The 11,788-nt window shown below is 44.1% G+C and overlaps 1 long non-coding RNA gene across 2 annotated transcripts; it reads left to right on the top strand.

The window, feature by feature from the left end:
- Positions 1-765: 765 nt before the first annotated feature.
- LOC105493020 (uncharacterized) lies at positions 766-9,855 on the top strand. 2 transcript variants are annotated; one of them, XR_011608456.1, is made up of 4 exons: positions 766-821; positions 4,618-4,768; positions 7,231-7,530; positions 9,526-9,855. It is a non-coding gene; the product is annotated as an uncharacterized lncRNA (long non-coding RNA). The 2 variants fall into 2 exon arrangements; XR_011608459.1 differs by lacking the exons at positions 766-821; positions 4,618-4,768 and adding an exon at positions 5,864-6,613.
- Positions 9,856-11,788: the final 1,933 nt, after the last annotated feature.

The raw sequence follows: 11,788 nt of genomic DNA, 5'->3' as shown, positions 1-11,788 counted from the left end.
TGGGACTGACAGTCATTGAGTGCATAGAGTATGTCAGGCAAGGTGCTTGAGAAAGAAGGAAACATGGTCTTTGCCCACAAGGAACATATAGTCTACTGTACAGTCCAGCTTTTAGGCAATCCCTCCCCAACCCCACCACTGTATGTCAATCCCAATTTGGTGCCTTGATGCTTTAGACATCTCCTCCCACTGCTAAGTTGTAGTATTAATGGAGAAAAAAAATGCATGTATGCCAGCTGCTCTTATACATTTTCTGTATGATAGAATCCTTGTTATCAAGATTCAGGAATGTAGTCAGTTTAAGGCTGTGAAGAGTTACTAAAGAGTTACTAAGCACCTACTATGAGCCAGATGGTGTAGGGCATACAAAGGTGAATGAGCTATCCTGTACTTCTAGGAAAAAACAGCTCAGTTGGAGTTAAATGATTTGCTAAAATCATTTAAAAGTTAGAGAAAGCAACTAGGCGAAAAGCAGCATATGAATGGAGCAGACAATAAATGTCAAGGGAGTTTAATCCAATTCAACATATATATGTTGAGCCCTTCAGTATGTCAAGTGTGAATCAGGCCCCTAAGACATAGGGATGGATGAGTTCAATTCTTTCCCTTCTAGGAGCTCACTGTGAAAAAATGATACAATACTACTAGTTGTAATCAGCTAACATTTATTGAGGACTATTTATTATTAAACATATCATATGCTTTCTATATAATAGCTCATTTAGTAATTAATCCTGAGGGGTAGATGCTAATATTATCCCTATTTTACAGATAAGGAGACTGAAGCATCTAGAGTTGAAGTAATTTCTACAAGATCACAGGTTAGTATGACAGGTAAGAGATTAATGAAGAATTTATTCATCAGTCTTACCTGTAATAGGTCTAGATATGAAAGAGCTAGGATCTTTAGGCAGAAGATCTGTGATAACAATGAATTGCTAGCCTACTATGGGACAGTGGTATGGATTAGGGAGTGACTTAAGTTGTGTGAATATTCCCTCAGCACTGCTAGAAACCCCAGAGCCCAGTGATATCACTGCCAGACAATTGTGCAGTGCCTAAAACCACTGAGAATAGGAATCTGAGTCTGAGGCCAGCCTGGGCAACATGGTTAGAACCCTATTTCAGAGAAAAAAAAAGTAGCCGGGTATGGTGGTGAGCAACTGTAGTCCCAGCTACTTGGGAGGCTGAGGTGGGCGGATGACTTGAGCCCAGGAGTTTGAGACTGCAGTGAGTTCTAATGACATCACCAAACTCCAGCTTGGGTGACCAAGCAGACCCAGTCTCAAATAGAAAGGTAAGGTAAGGTAAGGTGAGGGGAGGGGAGGGGAGGGGAAGGAAAAAAAAGAAAGAAGAAAGAAAAAGAAAAGAAAGAAAGGAGGGAGGGAGGGTGGGAAGGAAGGAAGGAAGAGAAAATAGGAGTCTTAGAGGGAAAGTAAATTGTGGTAGGGTGGCAGCTTTCTTCTGTCCATATGTGCTGAGCTGAGGTTTATTTGGGACATTTGGTAGTGGAACATCTTGTGTTAGAATTCCATGAAAAGTTAGTGAACACTACCATGTTAGAATTCCATGGAAAGTTAAAATCAGACTAGGGGACAATCTCCCCAATCATGCTCTCTAAATAAGGTCATCATCAGCAACACCCAGCGAATGCCACAGGGGGCTGCTTGGTACCCTGCTTTGGGCTCAGATAGACTAAGGAGTATGGGGAAGGCAGTTCCTGGTCTGTAGCATCTTCTCCTCCTGAGGGACCCAGGAACTCTCTTCTGCTAGGCAAGTCCTAAGTAATCTTTTCAAAATGATAAAACCCATGATAAGTCTTACCCTGGGATGGCATATGACCTACATTTGATAGGGGTTCTAATCTTTCACCTACAAAGCTATGGACAGCTCCAAAATGAGTAGTTCCTTTAGATTGTAAGGATAGATTTCTACTCCCTGGAACTGAGTTCTTGAATTCACCATGACCTCCAACCTACATTCTACACATTTTTCTTCATTCTCGGTACATTTCATACCTTATCCTGTAGGCAGGAGCCAACTACCCAACTACCCTCCCACCACCCCCACCAAACTAATTTATCTCTATTCCCTAGAAGACTCCTCTGAATAGAAGACAATGCTCCTCAGTCTCCAGGAAGAATCTGAAGTGGGTAAATAGGAAAGAAAGTCAGAGAGCAAAAGATAACTCTCTCTTAAAGCATTTGTTCATTCATTCATTCAAAATATATTTATTAATTACTACTCAGGAGGCTGAGGCATGAGAACTGCTTAAACCCGGGAGGTGGAGGTTGCAGTGAGCTGAGATTGTGCCACTGGACTCCAGCCTGGACGATGGAGTGAGATGCTGTCTCAAAAAAACACAGAATGTTTATTGAGGTCCTACTTGGTGCTATGCTCTGTGATAGACACTAGAGACGCCATCATGAACAAGACAAACATCTCTGCTCTCAGGAGTTTATAGTCTGAAAAAGACAGAGAAGGTGACAAAAGATTCAATTATAAATTTGAATAAGTGCTTCAAAGGATAAAAACTGGATAATAAGAGGCAAACTGTGGAGGGGCAAACCTACTGTACTTTTGTGGTCAAGGAAGGAGGTCACATTCAAACAAGACCTGAGGATCAAGGAATCAGTTGTGAAAAGTCTTTCTAGGAGGGGTATACACTGTACTTTGAGACACTGTGGTAAGAAGAGACTTCAGTGTTCAAAGAATTAAAAGACAGGTCATGTGGCTGAAATATTGAGGGGAAGGAGAGTATTAGAAAATGAGATTGAGGCTGGGTGTGGTGGCTCACACCTGTAATCCCAGCACTTTGAGAAGCTGAGGCAGGAAGATCCCTTGAGTCCAGGAGTTCGAGACCAGCTTGGATATCATATTGAGACCCCATTTCTACAAAAAATACAAAAATTAGCTGGCCGTGGTAGCACATGCCTGTAGTCTCAGCTACTTGGGAGGCTGAGATGAGGCGGGAGGACTGCTTGAACTTGGGAAGTTGAGGCTTCAGTGAGCTATGATCTTGCCACTGCATGCCAGTCTGGGTGACAGAATGAGACCCTGTAACAAAAACGACAACAACAACAACAAAAAGATCGAATAGAAAATGAGATTGGAGAGGTTGGAGAGGTTGGCAGGGGCTGTGGAAAGGATTTGGACTTTGGATTTTATTCCAAATGTGGTGGGAAGTCAACCTCGCAATGGCAGCTCCCCCACCCTGCTACCATTTACTAAAAACTATGTAATATCATTTCTAGAGTGCAGGAAAGAATGCCTGCATGGGGAGTGATAAGGGAGGAATATTTGGTTTCCTATGATATCACCAGGCTTTCGAAAGAAGTGCACCTGACTATAAACAATGCTATGTCAAGTATGTGATTTACAATATCAGGATTAGGCCGGGCGCGGTGGCTCACGCCTGTAATCCCAGCACTTTGGGAGGCCGAGGCGGGCGGATCACAAGGTCAGGAGATCGAGACCACGGTGAAACCCCGTCTCTACTAAAAATACAAAAAAAAAAATTAGCCGGGCGCGGTGGCGGGCGCCTGTAGTCCCAGCTACTCAGGAGGCTGAGGCAGGAGAATGGCGTAAACCCAGGAGGCGGAGCTTGCAGTGAGCCGAGATCGCGCCACTGCACTCCAGCCTGGGCGACAGAGTGAGACTCCGTCTCAAAAAAAAAAAAAAAACAAAAAAAAAAAAAACAAAAAACAAACCAATATCAGGATTAGCACTATTAATATAATAAATTGTCCTTCAAAAGAGAACTTGATGAACCAATGTTTTAAAAGGAAGTTCTGATTGAAAGAGTACACCAGCACAATCACTTGAAATGCATATAACCCTGCTTTGGATTTCTAATTGGCGTATCACATGCACAATTCAATCTGATCAAGGGATGGGGATTGGAAAGATAACTTAGTAGTCATTAATGAGGGTTGACCAAGCAAAGAGGTGAGCACAGACATGGATGGGGTGCCTATTATGTGACAAGACACTGTCACAGACACAGGCCTTACAGCTTTTAGGAGCCCACATGGCCATTACAGAAAACGGGTTGATTACCTCAAGAGCTCTCTAGATCAGCCCTCTTAAATAACTTCATCCTTCCTGGGGTTCAAACCTTGGGTCAGAGTGTTGAGTTGAGTTTCTAACCACTCAGCTATTGGCATGTTAAAGATACCACCCAGAAGAGGCTGTTTTCTTTGGTTTATATTAGGAGTTACTGTTATTTGATGGTGTCCCTTCCAAAATTCACTTTGAAATTTAATCCCCAATACAATAATATTAAGAGGTATAGCCTTTGGGAAGTAATTAAGTCACAAGGGCTCTGCCCTCATGAATGCAATTAGCACCCTTAGGAGAGGGCCTCCCCACTGGAGGATGTAGCAACAAGGCACCATCTTGGGAGCAGAGAGCAGCCCTCACCAGTCGCTAATGCTACTGTGTCTTGATCCTGTACTTCTCAGCTTCCAGAACCAAGAAAAATAAATTTCTATTGTTTATACATTACCCACCCTGTAGTATTTTGTTATAGCTGCTCAAATGAACCAAGACAGAATCCTCCTTTATCCCTTAGTGGGCCTGCTCGTCATCCCAGGCATTGTGACATCTCTCCTTCAGGCCTCTTCCTCCAGTGCCACTTATCCAAAGGGTTCGGACCTTGAGATGGCTCATTCCTTCTCAGTCATGAAGGAGAAAACTCAGAAGATATTTGTCAACAAAGAGTTGAAGGCAGCTTGTTGTGATTCAAGGCAGATGATTATTTAGAGCGGTAAGACCTCTAAACTTGGGTTTCTTTACTTACTAGTTGCATGACACTAAACAAGTTAATCACTTTACATGAAAATTTTCTTATCAATACAACTAATTTAGTGTCTATATCCTAAGCTGTTGAAGAGAATCAAATGAAATCAAATACACAAAAGATCTGGGTAAGCTACAAAGTATTACATAGATACAAACCAGTCCTGTTAGGCATAATGCTAAGGTAAGTGACAGATGGTAAGAGTGCCTGGCTCAATTCAGCTCCCACCACTCCCTCTCTGTGGAGTCACAGGGTCTAAGGATCCATGGTTTCTCATTTTATCCATTTGATGCTGTGAGCATGGGTCTAGGGTTTATATCTTTTCAAGGGTCTGTTAAAATATTTGCGACATGTGAGACATGGCGAAAATGTAAACACAAAACGTACAGAAAACTGCAATATAAAAAAAGAAGTGAATGTTTAAGTTAGTGTCTATGAAATCTTTATTTTCAATTAGAAAAGAAATTGACTACCACTTATCTCTTATTGTGTTATATATCAATTATTTTAAATGTGTGATATGTGTGTATCTTCATATGCTTGAGATAATAAAAAGTAGGACTTCTGAAAGGAAGTTTTTAGAGCCTGTGAGATATTTGGGCAGCTTTGTTTAGATCTATGGAGAATGTGAAGCAAGAACAAAGGCCTTTTCTTTTTTTGTAGTTAAACTCACTTTTGCCTGTTAGGATCTAGTATCATATTTACTTTTAACTGGATCATTAAATGCTCTCTTCACTTCTTTCCTTCCTTTGGTGTCTTGCAACTTATCCACTTCAGCTAAAGAAGATGAACTAGCTCCTTCTATTCAACTCCAGCATTAGATATGCCCACTTTCTGTAGGTTTGGGGAATGTTTATATTTCAGGAAGGTCATCCCAATTCCCTTCCCCACATCCGCCTCTCCACCTCGCTTCCTGTTCTTGTGGTCTGCTATACGGGACTCTGGTTATTTGAAGGTATTTATAGAATTGTAAGAAGGCTTTTTGGCCAGGTGGGCCCGAGCTGGAGCTAAGAGACTTTGTGAAAACAGATGAATGCCACATGGGGCTCCCTTCTTGCCTCTGTCACTCTGCTGCCTGACCGTGGGCAAGCGCTTTCCTGTCTGCTCTTCCACAAGCTTCTCTTTGTAATGAGATGCACAGCATTCAGGAGAGTGGATGAGCACTAAGACCCAGCTTTCATGTTCTGTTCTTCTGATTACACTTCCCAGTGACCCTGGCATACAAGTGTGTGCCCAGCCACTAAGTGGGGAGGCATATCCATAACCTGCTCAGTGGAAGAGGTCAGGCTTCAGCAGAACTCGGTCCGCTGCTTTCTTCCAAGCTGACGAAACTTTTCCAAATTTGGAAAGCAACTTAATGGATTTGGCTAATGAAGTGTTGCATAAACCAGATGATTGAAAACAAAAGCATAACAAAGCTCTTTCATCTCAGGAACAGAGAGCCACTTGACATTTGTTTTTCCCCCCTTAATCACCCTGTTTTCCCACAGGTTTCTTTGTGATGGTGGGTGGGGGATGATGGGGGTGTTGAGGTCACGCTCCAGTGGCTGCGTAGCTGCCGACAGCCATTCACTGCACTCTGCCTTACTAACTGAACCCTGATTTGGCTCAGGTATCAGTGGCCACACTCTTTAGGGAGAAGCACCTCTAGGAGGTGGAAGAATCTGGATTAGATAAGCCAATTCCAGAAATTCTATTCCTCCTGCCTGTGAGGTTGTGCTATGATTCTGTCCGGTGAGATAGGAGGGGAAATCTGCTAGGGTGGCAGAACCTACTGGAAAAGTTCTTCTCGTTTTTTAAAAAGGATTCAAGGTAGGAGTGCTCCCTCTCTTCCTGCCCCCCTTATCATTGTGTGTGTATATGATGCTTGACTGTCTGGATACTACAGGAACAAATATCAACAAACTGAGAATGGCAGAGAAACAAAATGGAAAGAATCTTGGTCCCTGATGACATTTTTGAGCTTCTCATTTAAGTAACCTTGGAGCTTCTTTACTTTGGAAGCTCTTATTGTGAGAGACAATAATTTGTCCTTGTTGCTCAGGGCCACTTCTAGTTGGATTTGCTGCTATAAGAGCATGCTAACAGCTGAGCGAAGCTGCCTCTTTCGCTCCCATCTGCCTCTCCCTTCTTAGAGAGCATTTGGGAGAGGTTATCATAAAGGCAAGGGCACCATCAGAGTACATGTCTCTTACCAGAACTTTCCAAACCAATCTACAATGTAGGGCAGAGGAGAGGGAAAGTAAATGCCCTGTAGAATTGGTTGGGGTGGTGTGGGGCGGGGGGCAAAGCCTAAAGCTGCCAGCCAAAAAGCTGAAATTTATTTGACTTCCAATGTTCTTAAACTTTGAAATTCATGTGAAATTTTCATTCCAGTTTTTAAAATGTCTTGTTCTTAATGTAAAACTCATCTTTTATCTACTTAACAGTTTAATTATTTGGTGCTTCCTGCCATGTACATTTTCAATTTAAAGTGAGGCTACGTCAACCCCTGGCAAGGCTTGTGCCCCACATGATACCAACCAGCCAAGCACCTGCTTCTAGAAGCAGTCTGTGGACAGAGCTTGCAAAGGTCCATGAGATCACTATTGCAAACCGGGGAGAGGTCAAGGCAAGAGGAAGTATCTTGGTGGATTGGAGCAATTTTCCCCTCCCACGAATCCTCTGGCTGGAAAGTCCAGGCAGGGAGTGATGACAGAAGCCAGGCACAGACCACATTCCTGCCACAGGTAAGGTCTGTATGGGTGAATGTCCAGCCTGCACAGGTGGCCCTTGAAGGATGGCTGAGAGGCCAAGTGACTTGCTGCAGGCTGTCGTTCAGTGCCAGAGATGGCATCTCACTTCCATCATGCGTCACAAACTCTGGCTGCTGTAGTTTCAGTTAGGTGTAAAATGAAAATTACCAACATTATTTCAAATGTTTCTCCTGTGCTGCCCCTACCCACCTACGCTTTTGTGTGTGTGTGTGTGTGTGTGTGTGTGTGAAATCTGAACTCTCCTTTTGTTAAGGCTCCCTGGACTATAAGCTCAGGGAAGCCAGGGATGTGGCCTATCCTGTTTCTTGCAGAATCCCCAGTGCCTAGAACTATGTGTGCAGATAGTATGTACCTCACAAACATTTTTTGAATGATGGACTTTGAATATATTGAATTAGGGATACTTTGAAGGCTATCCTATAATAGGAAAGAAGAAAGTACTTTGAGAGCAACTATAGTCTAAAACAAGTTCAGACAAGAGGGATGGAAAGGAACAAATGAGGAGAGGGCCCTGGACACCCAGGAGTGGATCTCAGAAGGCATCCAAGGAATGAGATACTGGAGGAGGCTGGGGTGAGGACCTAAGTGTGGCCAAGTGCAAGAGCCATTGCTCTAGTTCTCAGGAGCCCCGAGTGAGACCACAGCTCATCTCTCCCTGTGCCAGAACCTCCATGGGCCTGGGTCCAGCCAGGGTCTGGGCCACATGATGCTCTTGTGGGCCCTGGAGAAAACTGTGCTTCATCCCCTTAGTGCCCCACCCAAGGCCTTACCAGAAGGACTGAATCTGATGACAAGATTTTCCTCAGTCCCTGTTCAACAATCTCTTCCTGTTTAATCATCCAGTAAAGTTTCAGGACACCTGTCAACTCAAAGTGGGGTGGTTTCTACATCCTGAAGGAGAGGCTGTGGGAAATCCCCTGAATTATTCCTGGTGGGAGGAGAAGTAGGAGGCGGTGCTAAACTACACAAGCTTGAGATAGCTCAGCTGGCACAGTGGTGGTGGAAGAGACCCTTGTTAGACTGCTCAAGGCCTTCTCTGCTAAGCACGTGGGGAGAGTTCAGTAAGTGGCCTAGTGGGGCCAGGCATCCCAGCCTCCCTGCTACCTGGCTGTCTGGCAGTCTTTTACTTCTTGTGCTCTCTTCCCATCAACAACAACCTGGCATTTCTCTTTCCAGACTCAAGAACTTTTGAATTCTTGGGTTTTATTCCACCTGCTCCCTCAGATACCCTGCCTCTCAAATTGGTGTTTCCAAGGGAGGGAAAAATTAAGCCAAAGGTTTCCCAGCTGCTTGTCTCAGCTGAAATGATCTCAGTAGTGTGCACAGTGGTTGGGCACATGGGTTCTGGAGTCAGCTCACCTGTGTTCCACTCCTTGTTATGTCTTTACAAAACTGTCTAATCCTGGACAATGCACTAACATTGGTAGACTCTAGAATTCTCCTCCAAAAAAGAGGGTTAATAATGAACCCCTGGGATTGTTCTGAGGATTAAAATAGATAATGTATGTAAGGCATTTAACACTGAGCTTGCCACTGAGCAAGTGATCAATAAATGTCAATGATCATTATTTTTGTCTCCCCTTTTTATGCTTCCTTTTTACCTTTTGCCTACATTGCTAAGTGCTTTCACCTTGTTTCATGGTGCGTGTGTTTGTGGAGAGTTAAGATAGGAACGATAGGGCACACAGGTATTTTTTGTCTTATTTTTCAACTTATCTGATACATAAAAAAATTTGCTTCTTCTTATTGAGGACTGGGCGTTACCCACACTATGGTGTTTTTAAAGGATGTCCACAAATTTTCAGCACTCTTTCAAAAAAAGGAGGGGTCTAACTCTGCTCCCCTAGAATACAGTCTGGTGGTAGTTACTTGCTTCTAACAAATAAAAGGCAATGGAAGTGATGCTATTGTGTGACTTTCCAGCCAGGCCAGAAAAGATGATATGGTTTCATCTGTTTCTCTCTCAAGTGAGACAAATGCCTTTGGAGCCCTGAGCTACCTCAAGAAATCCAGAGACCTTGAAGGAACATGTGGAAGGACCCATGTGGTGGGTCCCAAAGGGATAGAGGGAAGTGCCTGGGGAGCCACAGCTGCTCCAGCCCCTGCTCCAGCTGTTTGTTTTCCCAGCCCAGGAACAAGACCTGTGAATGAAGAAGACTTGAAATTGACCCCAGCTCTAGCCACTGACCAGTCTGCCTCAGTCTCATGGGAGACGCCGAGTCAGACTAGCTCAGCTTGGCTGCTCGCAAATTCCTGGCCCACAAAACCCACAAGAGCTAATAAACAACATTGCTTTTGCAAGGCACTAAGTTTTGAGTTGATTTGTTATGCATTGCTAGATAACAAATAAATGCATGATACCAACTAATAACTCTGTGTGACAGGTATTGTTATCTCAGTTTCACAAATGAAGAAACTAAGGTTTAGAGAACTTGAGAAGCATATGTACGATACCACTAGGAAGATACAGAGCTGGGACACAAACTTGTGTCCACGAGACTCCAGAGTTCATACAGGATGCTCTGCGCTAGGAGGCTGCCTCATTGGATGCTGGAGGAGGTTGAAAAAAATAGGTAAAATTGTGTTTTTCTGTATCTGCCCCACTAACCTCTCACGATTCTAAGATTAAACACACGATCATATTGTGTTTGGAAGATCACCACCTGTTCAAAACACTCTAGGCTCATAGTTAACTGGCAGAACTAGCCCCTGACGTGAATTTACTGAAAGACTCTGTGTCCTGCGTCTCCTTAGGAACAGTGTTGGGTTTCAAAGTAAGCCTCGGGGCAGGGCTGCTAGTGACAGGGGGTGCTCAGCAGGCCCAGAGGGCCCAGGTTGCCCTGGGGAAGCCTGGAGAAGGCTGTGAAGTTCCAAGCTTAAGGCAGGCAGGGAAGGGCCATATGGTGTGTGGTGAAAAATGGCGGAGGGAAACAGAACAAACAAGGCTCAGGAGTGGGAGCACAGCTGAGAAGGAAGTGAGAAGAGCACGATGTAACGGAAGCTCTGAAGAGCAATGAGGGAAATCTTCACCGACTGGATGGCTGAATGCTCCCCGGAGACACAGAAGGGCTCTGCTGCTGCTGCCAAGGGGAAGCAATTGGTTTGATATTAGACCCCAGGGGATTTACATGCCAAGGTCCACTTTAGAATTTCTATCCTAACCTCTGAATTCATGTGCTTCTAAAATGTATATTTAAATGTTTCTGAGGAGACAGGGTCCATTCATTCAGGTTAATGTCTATCAAGCACCTATTATGTGCTGGGTGACCAGTGACAATGGGACATATAGAATATAAATTAAACATATTTTCTGCCCAAGAAGAACAGGGTCTGGAGGGAAATGATAATTTTTGGAGACCTATTGTGTGCCAGGTCATATCTGGGGTGATTTACTTAAATTATCTCATTTAATCTTGACACCGATTCTATAAAATAGGCATTACCTTTATAAGAAGCTGAGCTTGGAGAAACTAAATAACATGCTTAAAGTTATATACAGCACGCGTTGTGTGTTTTAACCCAGGTTAATCTAATTCTAAGGCCCATGATTGTTCCACTGTCGACCCTGCCTCTATGGGTTCATATTTCTGGGTGCGGATTTCATGGAACTGTGTACAGAGAGCTTTGAGTCAGCAGAGAGGAAGTGGTTAGTCCTGCCTTGGAGCAGGTGCAGGAGGGAACGTGGTTTCACAGAAGTTATTAGATCCGGGCAGTGTAGGGAGAGGAGGAGTTCGGTAGTTAGAGAAGGACATTGTAGACAGAGGGACTTGCAAGTCAGAGGGAGCAGTGTGCCGGGGATGGAATGGAGGAAGACATAGTTGGAAAGACAGGCCAGGGCTAGACTGTGAGACACTGTTTCTTTATAAAGGAATATGGGCAAAGGGAAGCACTGAGGTTTTTAAGCAGGAAAGTGACTTGATCAGATGTGCCTTTTAGAAAGGTCATCCTGGTAGCTCTGGGCAGTTTCGTTAGGAACAGAAAGAGCCTGGCCATTTTCACTTAGATGTTGCACTGACCCCTGAATCTCAAAAATCTCACAATGAAAGGCATGATCTGTCTTCTTCCTGCTTGCAAACTCTCATCTCCTCCTGGGTACCCAACTTGGTAAGCACCTCACCATCCACCCAACTGACCAGGCCAGGGGCCTTGGCTTGTACAGAGGTGGGTGTGCATGGATGCTGACAGAGCTTAAGCGTCAGGGCCCCTCACTCACATGAGCACTCTCCAGGCC

The sequence above is a fragment of the Macaca nemestrina genome, chromosome 1, assembly GCF_043159975.1.
Source record: "Macaca nemestrina isolate mMacNem1 chromosome 1, mMacNem.hap1, whole genome shotgun sequence".
Lineage (NCBI taxonomy): Eukaryota > Metazoa > Chordata > Mammalia > Primates > Cercopithecidae > Macaca > Macaca nemestrina.
The sequence above is the reverse complement of the archived record's forward strand: the minus strand, read 5'-3'. Positions and strand labels throughout refer to the sequence as shown.